Source organism: Schistocerca americana, chromosome 3 (assembly GCF_021461395.2).
Source record: "Schistocerca americana isolate TAMUIC-IGC-003095 chromosome 3, iqSchAmer2.1, whole genome shotgun sequence".
Taxonomy (NCBI): Eukaryota; Metazoa; Arthropoda; class Insecta; order Orthoptera; family Acrididae; genus Schistocerca; species Schistocerca americana.
In genome coordinates this window covers 133,666,338-133,686,226 of record NC_060121.1, presented here as the reverse complement: position 1 = coordinate 133,686,226, position 19,889 = coordinate 133,666,338, and the positions used below count along the sequence as shown (strand labels likewise).

Sequence of the window (19,889 nt, the reverse complement as noted above, 5' to 3'; positions counted from 1 at the left end):
GTCTCCGAGCTGATAGTCCATGCTGCTGCAAACGTCGTCGAAACGTTCGTGCAGATGGTTGTTGTCTTGCAAGACATGCGGATAAGATGCCTGTCATCTCGACTTTTAGTGATACGAGGCCGTTGGGATCGAGCAGGGCGTTCCGTATCACCCTCCTGAACCCACCGATTCCATATTCTGTTAACAGTAATTGGATCTCAGCCAACGCGAGCAGCAATGTCGCGATACGATAAACCACAATCGCGATAGGCTACAATCCGATCTTTATCAAAGTCGGAAACGTGATGGTACGCATTTCTCCTCGTTACACGAGGCATCACAACAACGTTTCACCAGGCAAGGCCGGTCAACTGCTGTTTGTGTATGAGTAATGGGTTGGAAACTTTCCTCATATCAGCACGTTGTAGGTGTCGCCACCGGTGCCAACCTTGTGTGAATTCTCTGAAAAGCTAATCATTTGCATATCACAGCATCTTCTTCCTGACGGTTAAATTTCGCATCTGTAGCACGTCATCTTCGTGGTGTCGCAATTTTAATGGCCAATAGTGTACAATTTTTGACTTCTGTTATAATTTCGGTGCATGAGTCTGTGGTAGGTACATAAAATGTTTCGACCTTGTCCCTGCAGGACGTTCTCAAAATTGAAACAGTAGCTACCACGTAGAGAAGTTGAGGGACCACGAACTTGTGAGGGCGTTATGGGCTGTTGAGGATTTTGCAGCGCAGTCGTAGGCCGTCAGAACTATCATCATTGGCGATTGTTATCATGTGTGCTAGCTCTGTTCGGTTTTGTATTCGGACCGGCTAGTTTCCAGCTGTACGTGGTGATTTTTTTCCTAATTCTCCTGTATGGCTGGTGGCTGGAGCCGAGCAGGCGGATTACCGGGGCTAGTTATTCCCCAGAACAGCCGGCGTGTCCAGCACTCTTTGCAGAGTAATCTCTAAAGGACATGTCAGAAAGCTGCACCTTGTGGAAGCTTTATTGTTGAGAGCAGAAAATGGGCAACGAAAGCTTACATCCTGTTCCATATTCGTGCTGGCTGGAAAGGGCTAATGCACTGCGTCTTCAGGCCACGAGTGAGCTACCGCGACCATCCGACCGCCGTGTCATCCTCAGTGGAGGATGCGGGTAGGAGGGGCGTGGGGTCAGCACACCCGCTCTCCCGGTCGTAAGATGGTATTCTTGACCGAAGCCGCTACCATTCGGTCGAGTAGCTCCTCAATTGGCATCACGAGGCTTTGTGCAGCCCGAAAGATGGCAACAGCGCATGGCGGCCTGTATGGTCACCCATGCAACTTCCGACCACGCCCGACAGCGCTTAACTTCGGTGATCTCACGGGAACCGGTGTAACGACTGCGGCAAGGCCGTTTCCCCTGTAACGGGCTAAACGCGAAATAATTTCGTCGAGCAGTCTGGTAGCACGGTAGGACATTTTTTGCGACAAACTAAGTTACTGAGTCCAGTACTGAAGGTTCTGGAACGTCTAAGTGGGTTCCCTGGCATGGGAGAGGTGTTCTGCTCAGGCACCCTCCCGTCTCATAAAAAAACAAGGAAGATTGGACATTGTGGTCATTAGACACGGTACGCAAGCCCAGATTGCGAAATGATGGGGAAAGAAATCAGCCATGCCCTTTTCGAAGGAACCACGCCGGCGTTTGTCTGGAGTGATTTGGGGCAACCAGATAAAACCGAAATTTGGATAGCTGGTTGGGGATTTGAATCGTCGACCTCCTGAATCCGACTCCACTGTGCGAGACCTCGTTCAGTTTGTTTGATAAGAAACCGACACATCTGAGCAGAGTGGGGAGCTGGGTACATAGAGATGATGATGGGTGGAAGTGCAAGGTTAAGCAGATACAGTTGATGAAACTTCCTGGAAGATTAAAACTGTGTGCCGGACCGAGACTCGAACTCGGGACCTTTGCCTTTGGCGGGCAAGTGCTCTACCAACTGAGCTACCCAAGCACGATTCACGCCCCGTCCTCAGAGCTTTACTTCCGCCAGTACCTCGTGTCCTACCTTCCAAACTTCACAGAAGCTCTCCTGCGAACTTGCAGAACGGTCCGGCACACAGTTTTAGTCTGCCAGGAAGTCTCATATCAGCGCGCACTCCACTGTAGAGTGAAAATTTCATTCTAGAAACATCCCCCCAGCCTGTGGCTAAGCCATGTCCCCGCAATATCTTTTCTTTCAGGAGTGCTAGTTCTGCAAAGTTCGCAGGAGAGGTTCTTTGAAGTTTGGAATTTAGGAGACGAGGTACTGGCGGAATTAAAGCTGTGAGGACGGTGCGTGAGTCGTGCTTGGGTAGCTCAGTTGGTGGAGCACTTGCCCCCGAAAAGCAAAGGTCCCGAGTTCGAGTGTCGGTGCGGCACACAGTTTTAATCTGCCAGGAAGTTTCATATCAGCGCATACTCCGCTGTAAAGTGAAAATTTAATTCTAGATACAGTTGACGTTCCTCAGAAATATATAGTCTCACCTTTATCTACGCTAAGGATGTAGACTGAAGCAATGAATTAAAATTTGTATCAGTGCCGTGATTCAAGCCCGCATCTCGTGTTTACTACGCAGATGCGCTATCCGTTGCACCATGTTGGCACTCCAGCCCTCACACTTGAACGGAATACCTCAGCACGCCTCCCTCACCGATAAAAATTCCAATTTACACCTCAGACAGTTGCTGTTCCCATTTTAAACTCGCATCAGTGTTGACGAGATCGATATTGGAATAGCACCTTATCAATGAGCAAAATGGGATCAGACCTGCCTGTAGCTCAGGCGTGAATTGGAGTTTACAGAGCACTCCCACTTCGCGCGTCAGGTGACTAGGTAGTGCTATTAGTTGTGCCTCTGGCGTAGCGCTGCGTATTTTCCTGGTGTCCGTTTAGTGTCGTGTTGGTCTCCGTGCGTGTCGCATCGCTGGTCGTCGGCTAGTATTTGGTGTTCGTGCTGCCCTTCCTGTGGGGGCGTCGTCTCGCGGCGTGATGTCCAGCATGGTTCCCACGAAACATCCGCGTACAGCTACTGACAGCTCTACCTTCGACAAATCGACGCGTCACGTCCAGCCCGGTTCTTTTGAGATACATGACTGGTTAGTCGATACCATTAAAGTCACAACTGATCAGGTGCATACCGCATACGTATTTTGACAGCGAATTATATGTGTTTTTTGTTGAGTTTCTTGACCCTCTCCGGGTTGATAGGATGCTTTCTCGTCACGGTTCTTAGGTACCCTTTACGCAACGTGATGGTTGTACTAGTATGGTTCTCTTGGCAAATTCAGAAGTGATATATACAGATTTCTGGGTGTTTAACCTTCCGCCCGAGTTGGACGACTGTTTTCTGAGGCCCGTTTCGCTTCCTTATGGGGAAATACTGCGGCAAGAAAGGAAGAATGAACCGATTGTTGGTGTTAATAACGATCATCCTCGTTTACCTCCTCTGCATTACTCCAGATGACGTCTCACTCTGCACATTTGTTCTGTCCATGCAGTACACGTGAGGCGCCTAGTTGTTTCCACTGCCCTGTGTGGAATACGAAGGTTCTGTTATAGTTCACTAGCCTGCTGTCTTCAAGTTCATGTCCCCAGCGCAGAAAACAACACGTAGGTCGTAGGTTATATATCTTGAGGCTGAACTGACTTTTAGCAAGGTTCTGTTTTGAAATAATGTATCACTTCTTTGGGATGCCATTCGAGTATTTTAATATAGCCACACGAGAAGACTACATGATCTTAATACAGGGCTATTACAAATGATTGAAGCGATTTCATAAATTCACTGCAGCTCCATTCATTGACATATGGTCACGACACACTACAGATACGTAGAAAAACTCATAAAGTTTTGTTCGACTGAAGCCGCACTTCAGGTTTCTGCCGCCAGAGCGCTCGAGAGAGCAGTGAGACAAAATGGCGACAGGAGCCGAGAAAGCGTATGTCGTGCTTGAAATGCGCTCACATCAGTCAGTCATAACAGTGCAACGACACTTCAGGACGAAGTTCAACAATGATCCACCAACTGCTAACTCCATTCGGCGATGGTATGCGCAGTTTAAAGCTTCTGGATGTCTCTGTAAGGGGAAATCAACGGGTCGGCCTGCAGTGAGCGAAGAAACGGTTGAACGCGTGCGGGCAAGTTTCACGCGTAGCCCGCTGAAGTCGACGAATAAAGCAAAAAGGGAGCTACACGTACCACAGCCGACGGTTTGGAAAATCTTACGGAAAAGGCTAAAGCAGAAGCCTTACCGTTTACAACTGCTACAAGCCCTGACACCCGATGACAAAGTCAAACGCTTTGAATTTTCGGCGCGGTTGCAACAGCTCATGGAAGAGGATGCGTTCAGTGCGAAACTTGTTTTCAGTGATGAAGCAACATTTTTTTCTTAATGGTGAAGTAAACAGACACAATGTGCGAATCTGGGCGGTAGAGAATCCTCACGCATTCGTGCAGCAAATTCGCATCTCACCAAAAGTTAACATGTTTTGTGCAATCTCACGGTTTAAAGTTTACGGCCCCTTTTCCTTCTGCGAAAAAAACGTTGCAGGACACGTGTATCTGGACATGCTGGAAAATTGGCTCATGCCACAACTGGAGACCGACAGCGCCGACTTCATCTTTCAACAGGATGGTGCTCCACCGCACTTCCATCATGATGTTCGGCATTTCTTAAACAGGAGATTGGAAAACCGATGGATCGGTCGTGGTGGAGATCATGATCAGCAATTCATGTCATGGCCTCCACGCTCTCCCGACTTAACCCCATGCGATTTCTTTCTGTGGGGTTATGTGAAAGATTCAGTGTTTAAACCTCCTCTACCAAGAAACGCGCCAGAACTGCGAGCTCGCATCAACGATGCTTTCGAACTCATTGATGGGGACATGCTGCGCCGAGTGCGGGAGGAACTTGATTATCGGCTTGATGTCTGCCGAATCACTAAAGGGGCACATATCGAACATTTGTGAATGCCTAAAAACACTGTTTGAGTTTTTGTATGTGTGTGCAAAGCATTGTGAAAATATCTCAAATAATAAAGTTATTGTAGAGCTGTGAAATCACTTCAGTCATTTGTAATAACCCTGTACAGCACCTTCTGATACAGCAAAGTACATGATCAAACACAATGTTTACGAAAATGTATCTTTACACTACTTGTGGCACCTGTGTGTGCCTCGTGACTATCGGAGTGTATCTCTTAATAATGAATACTGGATACTGGCAAACACATCCGAGTGACGAACAGCTCCAAACACTTCGCGCGCCATACCAGAAAAGGCGTGACCCGAGCGCTTCCGAAGTGCTTCGTCTGCAATTTCGTCAGTCTTTTGTTTTTGATTTAAATTGTTCTTAATAATTCTAAAATGACTGATTGATAGTCAGCTGTTCAGAGATATCTATATTAAAAAGTGAAGTCATTCCAATGCGTAGTTTAACCAATAATAATAACTATACTTTAACGTTTTGGCGTCCTTCCTCCGAACACAGCAGCCAATCACAGAGCAGTAGCATTACGCAAGGGGTCTTTCTCACGGGAATGGTACCGAATCTAACATCTGTCACAGGTAACTCACACCACATTTCGTCATTTATATACTTCTTGCATCACCACTGCTCTGGGAACAGCTTCTTGGAGCCTAATATGATGGCTGACTAAGCCAGAAATATCATAATACGTCAGATTCGAAAGGAACGCTGGTCTCCCCAGCACCGCTTACAGGTCTATAGTGGTGTTAGGTCGTTGGAAATGGTGGTCAAAAAACATATTCCTTCTCATCTATAGGTATGTGGTTATGGGATCCATATTACGTACAGTGGCCACGAAGGAACATGCTGTTATTGTAATCAAACCGGTCATTTCCGTACTAATTGTCCGCGGCAAGTGGTGGTGTTAAAATCTACATACGAACAGCGTAATAAATTGCCTTTAGCTGATCTTCTCCCGCAGGGATCTCAGACTGAATCGCTCCCTGTTACTAAGGGACGCAGTGATCCGTTGACCGACAACAGCCGTTACTTCCCTCCGCTGTCTTTGCGGAGGGCTGTTGATGCCTTTACACCAGATGTGCCCGCCATGATTCCTCACAACAAGCATCGCCCAACACAGGATGATTCGGCTGATGAAACTTCCACATTGGCTCACACTTCCGATGGGCCTCCAGTAAAGGACCCTCCTTCTCAGTCTGAAATCTTGGATGAGAACGCCACAGGTGCATTCACGCCTGTGCAGAAGATCCCTGACGCCTTATCTGGCATTGTTCCTGTTGTCGAAGCCGTCCCTTCGGAAGGGGCCCGTGAAGGAACCTGCTTCCGGTTCCCACGCGTCTTTTCCGGTTCTCTCGGACACTTCTCCTGTCGACTCTGTTTCGCATTCCCCGTCTGCGACTTCTATCGCCCCCTCTGGGCCACAGCCTTCTCCCATGAAACAACTGATTGATTTTCAAGAGCCAGTGGAGCCCGTTGTTATTCACCAACCGTCCCTCCGTGAACCCATGTGTGCGGACGAGTGGGATGTAGAGGCCTCTCCCTCGCAATCTGAAACGGAATACCTACATGATGCTCCCACGCGATCGAACGCACCAGCGTCGGCGCCGCGGAGCCGCAGTAGATTCCGTAAACGGCCACAGAGAGCCGCATCACGGCCTAATAAAACGCAGTGGGGAGATGAGGGTTCTGTTTCGTAGTACTTCTTTCCCTGGCTCGGCGATTGATTCTGGTATGGTTACTTGTATGTTGCTCCGTCAACTGACGGATCTCTACCGTTCTTTATTCTTTTTTGGGGGTTTGAGGTTCCATGCAGGCATACACATTTCTTGGAATATTAACAGAATATGTTCTTAGCTTCTCCTCGCCGCTTTGCGGCAGTTCATTTATTTATTTATTTATTTTTGCTGGAAGTCGTATTCGACCAGTTTTCCATTCCTGGGTTCTCCACCTTTTTCTAATGTAGCTTCTGAACTTGTTTTATAGGGAAGACATTTCGTTGATGGATTTCGAAGTACTCGACAGTGGAAGGGGGATCGGGTGCACGTTTTGTGATAGTTTGTGCCCCTTGTGGCACAGGTCGTACTACCGCACGTTCGGGTTTCTATAAAGAAGAAATCATTTACCTGCTACGTAAATCCCCGAAAAAAAATTATCTTAGGTGGGGACTAATTTTAATGTCAGCAAAGAACTCGACGACCTGGTGCGCTCCTTGCGCCTGCGTGACGTGTGGATTTCTCGCTACCCCACACTTTTGCGACATATATACTTTACTCCCATGTCTAACAGTCGCCTCGATCGCTTTAACCTTTCCGATTCCTTTCGTGAGCAACTTCTGGATGTTGATGTGATACCAGCCTGTTTTACTGATCATTGCTCCGTCGCCGTCACGTTTAATTACGTGCAGCAACCGGTGAAATTGTTTCGTCCTCCCTGGATGCTCAATATAGCCTGTTTGCAAGATACCTCTCTTTTTGTCGTCCTGGAGGACGTATGGGTTCATTGTTCTCCTACTATGGACCGGTACTCATCCATTGTCGCATGGTTCACACTGCATGCTAAACCACAAATGCGTAGGGCTTTCATGCGTTTTGGAGCTGCGAATGTGGCAGACGATCGACGAGCGCAAGAATTTTACTACTCAGTCTTACGTCAACTGTACGATAGTGCGAAGCATGAGCGCCTACGAGTTACTGATATGCAGCCAAAGCCAAATTGCTGCAGCTCGAGCGCATTCAAATGGAGGGACTGCAGACGAGGTCTCAACCACGTTCCCTTTTACAAGACGAATTGACGTCACTATACTATCTCACCCGTTTACGGGCGCGCCGGCAACGTGTGCGCCTTGCCTCCCTCACAACCGCTGACGGCCGCATGTTCGCCTCTCACCGTGACACTTCCAACTTCATTTACACCTATTTTACTGATCTGTACGATACCCATGACCCGGCTGAAAACTCTCTTGACGACTTTGCATCCTTGCTGCATCGTGTCGTCACTCCTCAATTAAATGAAGCCTTTCTGCGTCCCTTTCACAAGGATGATATATACACTCCTGGAAATGGAAAAAAGAACACATTGACACCGGTGTGTCAGACCCACCATACTTGCTCCGGACACTGCGAGAGGGCTGTACAAGCAATGATCACACGCACGGCACAGCGGACACACCAGGAACCGCGGTGTTGGCCGTCGAATGGCGCTAGCTGCGCAGCATTTGTGCACCGCCGCCGTCAGTGTCAGCCAGTTTGCCGTGGCATACGGAGCTCCATCGCAGTCTTTAACACTGGTAGCATGCCGCGACAGCGTGGACGTGAACCGTATGTGCAGTTGACGGACTTTGAGCGAGGGCGTATAGTGGGCATGCGCGAGGCCGGGTGGACGTACCGCCGAATTGCTCAACACGTGGGGCGTGAGGTCTCCACAATACATCGATGTTGTCGCCAGTGGTCGGCGGAAGGTGCACGTGCCCGTCGACCTGGGACCGGACCGCAGCGACGCACGGATGCACGCCAAGACCGTAGGATCCTACGCAGTGCCGTAGGGGACCGCACCGCCACTTCCCAGCAAATTAGGGACACTGTTGCTCCTGGGGTATCGGCGAGGACCATTCGCAACCGTCTCCATGAAGCTGGGCTACGGTCCCGCACACCGTTAGGCCGTCTTCCGCTCACGCCCCAACATCGTGCAGCCCGCCTCCAGTGGTGTCGCGACAGGCGTGAATGGAGGGACGAATGGAGACGTGTCGTCTTCAGCGATGAGAGTCGCTTCTGCCTTGGTGCCAATGATGGTCGTATGCGTGTTTGGCGCCGTGCAGGTGAGCGCCACAATCAGGACTGCATACGACCGAGGCACACAGGGCCAACACCCGGCATCATGGTGTGGGGAGCGATCTCCTACACTGACCGTACACCACTGGTGATCGTCGAGGGGACACTGAATAGTGCACGGTACATCCAAACCGTCATCGAACCCATCGTTCTACCATTCCTAGACCGGCAAGGGAACTTGCTGTTCCAACAGGACAATGCACGTCCGCATGTATCCCGTGCCACCCAACGTGCTCTAGAAGGTGTAAGTCAACTACCCTGGCCAGCAAGATCTCCGGATCTGTCCCCCATTGAGCATGTTTGGGACTGGATGAAGCGTCGTCTCACGCGGTCTGCACGTCCAGCACGAACGCTGGTCCAACTGAGGCGCCAGGTGGAAATGGCATGGCAAGCCGTTCCACAGGACTACATCCAGCATCTCTACGATCGTCTCCATGGGAGAATAGCAGCCTGCATTGCTGCGAAAGGTGGATATACACTGTACTAGTGCCGACATTGTGCATGCTCTGTTGCCTGTGTCTATGTGCCTGTGGTTCTGTCAGTGTGATCATGTGATGTATCTGACCCCAGGAATGTGTCAATAAAGTTTCCCCTTCCTGGGACAATGAATTCACGGTGTTCTTATTTCAATTTCCAGGAGTGTAGGATATATAGGATCTCAGTCCCGCAAGACACCTGGTTTAGACGGTATTCCTGCTTTATGTTCAAATTTGGCCACTCATTGGTGACACCTTAACGTCAATGGTAAATGAAGTAATGCGGGGAGTCTCACTTCCTGCTTTTCAGGAAGGTAAACTGGTCCTCCTCCCGAAATCCACAGGTCGCCATGCCATTGACTCCCTCCATCCTATTACTCTCCTTAACTTCCATTATAAAACTGTCACTCGAGCAATTAATATCCGTCTCTCTAAGCTGCTCGATACCATTATTGCCGTCCACCAAAGCCGTATGCCTGGACGCACGATTCTGACTTCTGTTCTCCAATGTCACCATGTAACTTCGGTGGTTGCTGCCGCTAATATCCCATGGGCTGTGCTTTTTATTGATTTCCAAAAAGCGTTTGATAGTGTCAGCCATGATTTGTTTAACGAGAGTGCTCACCGCTGTCAGCTTTAACAATGATGCTCGACAGGTCTTAACTCGCCTTTTTACCGGTATCAGTGTCTCGGAGATTGTGAACGGTCATACTACCCCCCGGATATCAACCGGACGGGGTTTATCCCAGGGAAGCCCCTTATCCAAGTCAGACTTTGTCTTGTTTTTAGAGCGCTTACTTCGCCGCCTCGCCATGCAATTACGTGGCTGGACTATATTGGGGGAACTTTTTTCGGTCCGTGCGTACGCCGATGACGTCATGGTTTTAGCACGACATGTCGAGGACATACCGAGCCTTAAGGGATACCTTGGATTCATTTTGTCGTCTTGCTGGTGCTCGCATTAATGATCGTAAATGGACGTTCCTACCACTGAGAGACTTCGATGATGTCGTCATTCCTTGGGCGACGGTCGTCAATCGCCATAAGACCTTAGGGATCTTAGTGGATCGCAGTCCGATCAAAATGGCGACACTAAATTGGCGTGAGGTTACTAGTCGTGTTCCTTGAACATGAATGCCGTTCCATTAGCCTTCTTCACAAGGTACGGGTGTTACGAGACCTATGTCTTCAGTAAAGTATATTACGTTGCGCAGGTCCTCCCGCTTCCCACGATGATGGCCCGCAGACTGAATCAGCTGTCTGGTCGATTCCCGTGGTGCCGCCATATCTTTCGTGTCCGGTATGAAGTCGCGGCCAGGCCTCGAAAGCTTGGAGGATTGGGTTCAAATGGCTCTGAGCACTATGGGACTTCGCATCTGAGGTCATCAGTCCCCTAGAACTTAGAACTACTTAAACCTAACTAACCTAAGTACATCACACACATCAATGCCCAAGGCAGGATTCGAACCTGCGACAGTAGTGGTCGCGCGGTTCCAGACTGATGTTCCTAGAACCGCTCCGCGGAGGATTGGGTCTTTCCGATATCACAGTGAAGACATCCATCTTATTTGCCCGCCGCAATGTTTTAACCTGTACGCGGGCTCCGCATTCAGTTACCTCTCGTTTACTATCCCGCCTCCGGCCGGTCAGTCTGACCCCTCCTGTTGACGTTGGACGGATTAATCCTAAATTGCGGCACGTTCGTGAATACTGTATAATTATCGATATCCTAGGTGCTGACACACTTTCTAGGACGCGTGTTAATACCAACATGCTATCCCCCCGTTGGGGTGCATCTTTCTTCTGTTGAACTTGCCTCTCCTTCAACGTCTTTGAAAACGGTCTGATCTCATCTTAGTCTTCCTATATTGCCGATCGAAATTGCTTCAACGCTGTGTAAGATCAGTCACCGTCTGATACCTACTGGTGATCGTCTTTTTCGTATTGGCCTTCGTCTGACTGATCAAGTGTGAGGAATATAGCAGGTCAGTAACTGGAAGCAGTTAATTCCATAAATTATCTGGGAGTACGCATTAGGAGTGATTTAAAATGGAATGATGATATAATGTTGATCGTCGGTAAAGCAGATGCCAGACTGAGATTCATTGCAAGAATCCTAAGGAAATGCAATCCGAAATCAAAGGAAGTAAGTTACAGTACGCTTGTTCGCCCACTGCTTGAATACTGCTCAGCAGTGTGGGATCCGTACCAGATAGGGTTCATAGAAGATATAGAGAAGATCCAACGGAGACCAGCGCGCTTCGTTACAGGATCATTTAGTAATCGCGAAAGCGTTACGGAGATGATAGATAAACTCCAGTGGAAAACTCTGCAGGAGAGACACTCAGTAGCTCGGTACGGGCTTTTGTTGAAGTTTCGAGAACATACCCTCACCGAGGAGTCAAGTAGTATATTGATCCCTCCTACGTATATCTCGCGAAGAGACCATGAGGATAAAATCAGAGAGCCGGCCGCGGTGGTCTCGCGGTTCTAGGCGCGCAGTCCGGAACCGTGTGACTGCTACGGTCGCAGGTTCGAATCCTGCCTCGGGCATGGATGTGTGTGATGTCCTTAGGTTAGTTAGGTTTAAGTAGTTCTAAGTTCTAGGGGACTGATAACCACAGCAGTTGAGTCCCATAGTGCTCAGAGCCATTTTTTTTAAAATCAGAGAGATTACAGCCCACACAGATGCATACCGACAATCCTTCTTTCCACGAACAATACGAGATTGGAATAGAAGGGAGAACCGATAGAGGTACTCAAGGTACCCTCCGCCACACACCGTCAGGTGGCTTGCAACCTTACGTCACAGGCCTGCTGCTTGCGGAAGGGATCGTTGGCTCTGGGTCCGCCGTCAATTAGCTTTTCTTTCTGGAGGGCCTGAAACCGTTTTCCCAGACGACATTTTCCTACATCCGTACATATCATTTTTTCCCCAGACGAAAACGAACGCGATTGTTAGCTCTTGGGTACAAGGTGGGAATGACCCAGATCCCCGCGTTTTTGACCATTATCTGACAACTGCGCATTGGAAATGGCAGCGGCTGCCACGATACTGAACACTTTTTGCGAATATGCTTTTTGTTGTATTTAACCGTCAGAGTGTTGGTTAAGTTCCCCTGTGATCCCTGTTGGGACTTAACATCTGTGGTCATCAGTCCCCTAGAACTTAGAACTACTTAAGCCTAACTAACCCATGGACATCACACACATCCATGCTCGAGGCAGGATTCTAACCTGCGACCGGAGCAGGCACGCGGTTCCAGACTGAAGCGCCTAGACCGCACGGCCACACCGGCCGGCCTTTAATAATTGTTTATCAAGAGAAAACAGTGGGGAGGGAGACATGCTAGCGGTGGTCATGCTAGGGTGGTCCATCAATTTTGGTGTGCCAATGCGACACAACGGATAGCGCATCTGCCTAAAAACAGGTGACCCCAGCACTGGTACAAATCATAATTCATTGCTGTAGCATATCGGAGAACCTCACCAATACTGATGAGAGTTTAGAAAAGGAAAAGCAATGGACTGAGACGTCAATTGGATTTTGTATCGGGGAGGAAGACGTACTAGGATAGCCTGTGCAGCTCCGCGCAGGCGACGTGCAAGTGTGGTTTCACGGATAGCGCCTCAGCCTAGGAAGCAGCCGACCCATGTTCGAACCGTGGCACAGTTATAAATTTTAAATCATCCCTTAAGGGTATATCATTATCGCAGGAATGCCAGAGTTGGCTATGGTTAATTGACACAAAACGTATTTCATTTGTTTCTGTGGAAATTGAAGAGTGGTAGTTTTGTGGGAAATTTTTCCTATTCGTACGGGACTGTGTCCCCGTTTTGTTCTTGTGGTATTCAGCGATAGTTTTTAGTTGTCGGTTGAGGGAAGAGTATGAACTGTTAGAGTGCATTTTACAAAAATTTATGCACATAACCAGGTACTGAAGTGTAGAAAAAAAGCATTTTTATTGTGCATGTAGCGTCATAGTTACAGCATTTTTAGCAATAAATCATATTTCGTCCAAATTTTACCGTAATACGTCAAATTTTGATCTACTTTTTGCCAAAAATGCATATTACGTATATGTGTTGTACTTTTAAGGATACGACAATAAAAAACGTGAAATTGTTGCTCACATGACAGTGACTCAGATGATATTGTCACAGTTGTAGAATTTTGGAACACCTATTGTGTTCGAGTATAATGACTTTTCTGGAGACAAGAAATCTACTCTGTAGGAATCAGCATGGGTTTCGAAAAAGACGGTCATGTGAAACCCAGCTCGCACTATTCGTCCACGAGACTCAGAGGGCCATGGACACGGGTTCACGGGTAGATGTCGTGTTTCTTGACTTCCGCAAGGCGTTCGATACAGTTCCCCACAGTCGTTTAATGAACAAAGTAAGAGAATATGGACTATCAGACCAATTGTGTGATTGGATTGAGGAGTTCCTAGATAACAGGACGCGGCATGTCATTCTCAATGGAGAGAAGTCTTCCGAAGTAAGAGTGATTTCAGGTGTGCCGCAGGGGAGTGTCATAGGACCGTTGCTATTCACAATATACATAAATGACCTTGTGGATGACATCGGAAGTTCACTGAGGCTTTTTGCGGATGATGCTGTGGTGTATCGAGAGGTTGTAACAATGGAAAATTGTACTGAAATGCAGGAGGATCTGCAGCGAATTGACGCATGGTGCAGGGAATGGCAATTGAATCTCAATGTAGACAAGTGTAATGTGCTGCGAATACACAGAAAGATAGATCCTTTATCATTTAGCTACAAAATAGCAGGTCAGCAACTGGAAGCAGTTAATACCATAAATTATCTGGGAGTACGCATTAGGAGTGATTTAAAATGGAATGATCATATAATGTTGATCGTCGGCAAAGCAGATGCCAGACTGATATTCATTGGAAGAATCCTAAGGAAATGCAATCCGAAAACAAAGGAAGTAGGTTACAGTACGCTTTTTCGCCCACTGCTTGAATACTGCTCAGCAGTGTGGGATCCGTACCAGATAGGGTTGATAGAAGATATAGAGAAGATCCAACGGAGAGCAGCGCGCTTCGTTACAGGATCAATTAGTAATCGCGAAAGCGTTACGGAGATGATAGATAAACTCCAGTGGAAAACTCTGCAGGAGAGACGCTCAGTAGCTCGGTACGGGCTTTTGTCAAAGTTTCGAGAACATACCTTCACCGAAGAGTCAAGCAGTATATTGCTCCCTCCTACGTATATCTCGCGAAGAGACCATGAGGATAAAATCAGAGAGATTAGAGCCCACACAGATGCATACCGACAATCCTTCTTTCCACGAACAATACGAGATTGGAATAGAAGGGAGAACCGATGGAGGTACTCAAGGTACCCTCCGCCACACACCATCAGGTGGCTTGCGGAGTATGGATGTAGATGTAGATGTAGGCGGTCATTAAAAAGCATTATTTAGCGGAACTATAGTAGACAACAGGGTGCACTCAGTCCTTGTGAGGCAAACTGAGGAGCTGCTTCACTGAGAAGTAGCGGCTCCGGTCTCGTAAACTGACATACGGCCGGGAGAGCAGTGTGCTGACCACATGCGCCCCCCCTCCCCCCCCCCCCCCCCCAATATCCGCATGCAGTGACACCTATGGTCTGAGGATGACACGGCGGCCGGTCAGTACCTTTGGGCCTTCATGGCTTGTGCGGGAGGAGTTTATTTTATTTTTACAATAGGCAAACAGCTTAACACACTAGTCGGTTCGCCGGCCGCGGTGGCCAAGCGGTTCTAGGCGCTTCAGTCCGGAACCGCTTGACTGCTGCGGTCGCAGGTTCGAATCCTGCCCCGGGATGGATGTGTGTGATGTCGTTAGGTTAGTTAGGTTTAAGTAGTTCTAAGTTCTAGGGGATTGATGACCTCAGATGTTAAGTCCCATAGTGCTCAGAGCCATTTTTGAACTAGTCGGTTCGCTGATCTAAGACATTCTTAATCGGGACGACAAAACGCTCTCGAAGCCAACAAAGGAGGCTTCCGATGTGATAAAAGTCACACACTTGGTCACTCTATTCAGCTTGATTACAAAAACAGTCTGGTTCGACGTACCGCCAGTAAGTTGCTCCAACAGCATGAAGTGAGGATTTTGTTCGTGATTTTGGAGTGAAGTTCTTCGGTACTGACGGGGAGATATTATTTTGTAAGCAATGTCAAGCTAAAGTTAGTACAGAATAGTGCTTTAATGTGCAACAGCACTGTAATACCGCCAAACACAGCACGTGTGCAGAGAGGTGCTGGAAATGACAGCAGACATACGCTGTTTTTTGTGCAATCGTTCTTCGCACACTTGTGTGATATTTGCTGTAACATCCCACTTAATAATCTCAGGAACCCACGCTTCAAACAGTTATTGGACAAGGACACAACAAATCCAGCTCCAGATGAAACTACACCGAGAAAGAACTTTATCCCTGTGCTACGAGTAGCTGCCCAACAAAATACTAATTAGTGTTTCTGACAGAAAGATGAAAGCACCGATGTGGGTTGGCCGTTGTGTTGTAAATATTATTGTTGGTGTTCTAAAAGTTGACTGCCTAGAGAAATGTCCCTCCTAACCTGTGAAGCTTTCGAGAGAGTAAGCAACCGTACAACTTCCATTATATCTGACAACTCTTTGAAGCTGCTAAGGCAGGATTGTGTGAACACACTATGTACCTGTTAACGAATAATGCTTCATACATGGCTAAAGCAGTTAACAGGCTTCAAATTCTCTACCCCAGTGTAGTGTGCGTCACTTGCGTTGCACGTGCCTTACAGAGCTGCAAAAGACCTGCAATCACATTGCCGGTCGGTGTGGCCGAGCGGTTCTAGGCGCTTCAGTCTGGAACCGCGCGACCGCTACGGTTGTAGGTTCGAATCCTGCCTCGGGCATGGATGTGTGTAATGTCCTTAGGTTAGTTAGGTTTGAATAGTTCTAAGTTTTAGGGGACTGATGACCTCAGATGTTTAGTCCCATAGTGCTCAGAGTCATTTGAACCACTTTCTTTTTTGCTATCACATTACCTTGACCTGGACAAATTAATTTCCTGTGGCAAGAAAATTATATGAAAGCGCCACAAAGGGGGTAGAAACTCAAGGAACAAGCACCTTTACTGCCCCTTCCCTCTCGTCCCGTTCTTACGCAGTGGGATTCTTGGCTTAATGTTGCACAGTATTACTTCACCAACCACACTAAAACAAAGACAATATTTAGCAAACTTCATAGCGATGAATAAAAGTGCTACCAAAACTGTGAAAGAGGTCTTTACAGAGACAGTGTCTGGAAACATGGCATATATCAACTTCAACTTTTCAGTGATGCCAAAAGCCACCACACGACTAGAAGCTGCTGGTACTCAGCTGTGCGATGCCCTAAATACGGTGCTGAGTCGAGCTCGTGGTCATGTAGCTGAATCCTGGGTATTCTACAATATCCAAATTAGCGACGGTCTTTCTGGAAATAGCACACCATTTGAAGACAATAAACAGAAACTGTGTAGTGAGCTCGCCGCCTCAGATAAATTCCTATGAAGTGGAGAGGAGCTTTTCCAGGTGCAAAACTATCCTTAGCGACAGTTATGGATCTCTGAAAACAGAAAACCTGGAAATCTATCTTCTGATCCAGTGTAACACTACACAAACCGAAGATTGACAGGACGTGCTAACTAATTTTGAATACTTTAAACAAGTAGTGTCCAATAGCAAAACATGGTTTTATTATTTAGATGGGTGTTATTGTTTTCACTACGTCGTGTTCTTTTCAGACAAAAGCAGACATCAAAAAGGTAGTAGTTAGTTTCAACATTGCAATAATTATGGTTGTTCAGACGTGACTTTTGTATTGCACGGCATATACAAAAATGAAAAAGAATGTTTTTAGATAAACTATCATAAAATCATATTTTAGTTATCAACGTCATATTTAGTTTTACGTCTCTAAATGTCTTTATATTTCGCTGTCACAAAATCCAGATCCTAACGATAATTAATTAAGTTTCGCCAGAGACAGGATCTGAAATATAAGGAGTTATCAAAAAGTTTCTCTTCGAAGGACGAACTAACCCCTTGCCTACACGTCTGTGTTTGTAATACCCACATCGGCGTCGCGCTGGGTTGCATACACGTTGCAGCAATGCCCTCAAACGGAAACTTTACGATCACCCCTAATATGTCCACAAAGTTCTTCAGATATTTTTATGATGAAATATCACAAAAATGCAGAAGGACTTTTTGCAATTGGAAGAAGCTCAAAAAGCTTTCCGCTACGGAAGGCCCGTAATGGCTCCTTTAACACGGCTCTGACTGATGTATCTTCTCATTATAACTGAAAAGCGGTAATGTTTCATCCTTAACAACCCTGCTGCCGCTGTAACGTTGAGTTCTTCACAGGAGGAAGAATGAATTCATAAAAGTAGGCGCGTTTCTCAAAGAGGCGAAATACTGAGTGAACCAGAACTATACCGACAAACTTTCAGAGGTTGTACAGGGTGAAGTGTTTTGACCCTCTTCTTGTGTGTTTGAAGCCGTGTCAGAACACAGACGTTTGAGCTGTCACTCGACGTATCGTGTGTTAATTTACGTTTAATGTAGCTCGGTCGCCGTTAATTATCTTCTTTATGCTGAGGTCCACCCCTCTGCGTGGAAATGCGCGGTGGTCGTGGCCACTCTGAAATCCGGCAAGGGGCCTCGCCAGGCATCGAGCAACCGACCCATCAGCCTGATCCCGCCCCTCTCGAAGGTTTTCGAGGGGCTGTACGCGAGAAGACTGATGCGACACGTCACCCAGGAGGGCATCATCCCGGACGAGCAGTTCGGATTCCGAGAGAACATGCCACTTCCCACCAGCTCCTGCGGGTGGTAGAACCGACGATGAGGGCAGTGGGAACAAGGGAATACTTTGGGGCAGTGTTCCTCGACGTCTCCCCAGAGTTTGACTTGGTGTGGCACGACGGTCTCGAGTTCAAACCTTTTGAACAAGGGGTACCGACGTCCCACGTGACGCTGCTGCGGTCGTACCTGTCTGAACGAACCTTCCACGTGAGGGCTGACGACAGTACGTCCACAGATCGGCAGATATGTGCAGGAGTGCCGCAGCGGTCAGTCATCGGCCCCTCGCTGTACTCCCTGTACACTGCTGACGCTCCGAAAGTGGCAGGAGTCGAACTGGCGCTGTACGCTGATGATACGGCCCTGTCCACTTGCAGCATGAACGCCCAAGTGCTGAGAAACCGCCCCCAACGCGGGTGCGACGCCTTGGGCTCATGGACAACAAAGTGGCGGCTGAAATTCAACGCCACGAAGAGCCAGGCAGTTGTCTTCACCCGAAGACGTCTGCCGCCAGGGCTTACGCCAGTCGAAATCCTGGGAGAACCTATCCCATGGAGTGGGACGGCGAAATACCTAGGGGTCACTCCTAGACCGCAGGCTCACCTGGAAGCATCACATCTGTGATGTGAAAGGAAGAGCTATATGACGCCTTCGCGCCCTGTATCCGCTGCTTACCCCCGCAGTCGTCATTGGCACCGCAACACGCCATCACGCTTTACCTAATATTGGTTCGCCCACTGTTAGAGTATGCGGCCGTGGTCTGGGGGAAAGCCGGAGATGCTCGCATTGTGACTCTGCAGCGGATACAGAACCGCGCCCTGAAGACTGCTATGCATCTTGCGAGGCGCTTCTCGACGTGCCAACTCCACGAGAACACCGGGATCCTGCCTCTCCGAGACAGGTTTCGCGCCATCGCCAGGAAGTTTTACGAGAAAGCGGGATACTCGCAACCGACTCATCCGTGGACTGGGCCAACAACCTCTCCACGGGCCAACCAGGCGCTGGCCTGACCTTCTGAGGGATTAAGTTTTACTAATCCCCCATCAGAGTGTGTCTTTCTCTTTTTCAGGCTACACCAGTAAGGACAGATCAGGAAGAGTCATAAGACATTTTTCTCTCTCCCACAGGAACCGCAGGAATGACAAATTTTCGTCCAAATGCACCATCTCGAGCCAAGGATATGCTCGTCTTTCCAGCGTCAGCGTCTTTCAAAGCAACATTTCCGTAGAACTTTGTGTAGCCTTGGAAAGACTTTAACTCTCCTCCTTTGCAGCTATTATTGGTATCTACTCTAATTACGATATGACTTCAACATTTCTTCGTTGGCTGTCTTCTATTTGTTTCATTGGGTATACTTAGTGACTTGGAGCAGATGCAGTATAAGTTAAATACAGCAACCGCCTTGAAGGCTCGACAAGAAGTAAGTGACATTTCACTTTAGAGATTCCTTCGTTCGTTGCTGTTTACATTCTTGGAGAAGATGTCTGCTCCTTGGCAGTAGACACCGCCAAGCCGCGATGTCAAAACATAAAGGGCCCCGTCCACACCAGGTGAAGACGTTTCCTCGCCGTTGCGCCTCGCCGGTTACTCGAACCGCAGACCTATCCGTTCAACTCTGCACAAACGCGAAACAAGTCGACCGCGCACAGTATATGTTTCGCGACTTATTTCCTACCTAATACTAGTTTCCTATTTTGTCACGACCATCTTTCCTTGTCGTAAATAAGGAGTGAGAAATGTCGTTTGCCCGAACGTCAGAT

General features: G+C 48.0%; 1 non-coding gene across 1 annotated transcript; it reads right to left on the bottom strand.

Annotated features, from left to right (window-relative positions):
* Window positions 1-1,893: 1,893 nt before the first annotated feature.
* Window positions 1,894-1,968, bottom strand: Trnaw-cca. Its single transcript has one exon. It is a non-coding gene; the product is annotated as a tRNA-Trp (tRNA).
* Window positions 1,969-19,889: the final 17,921 nt, after the last annotated feature.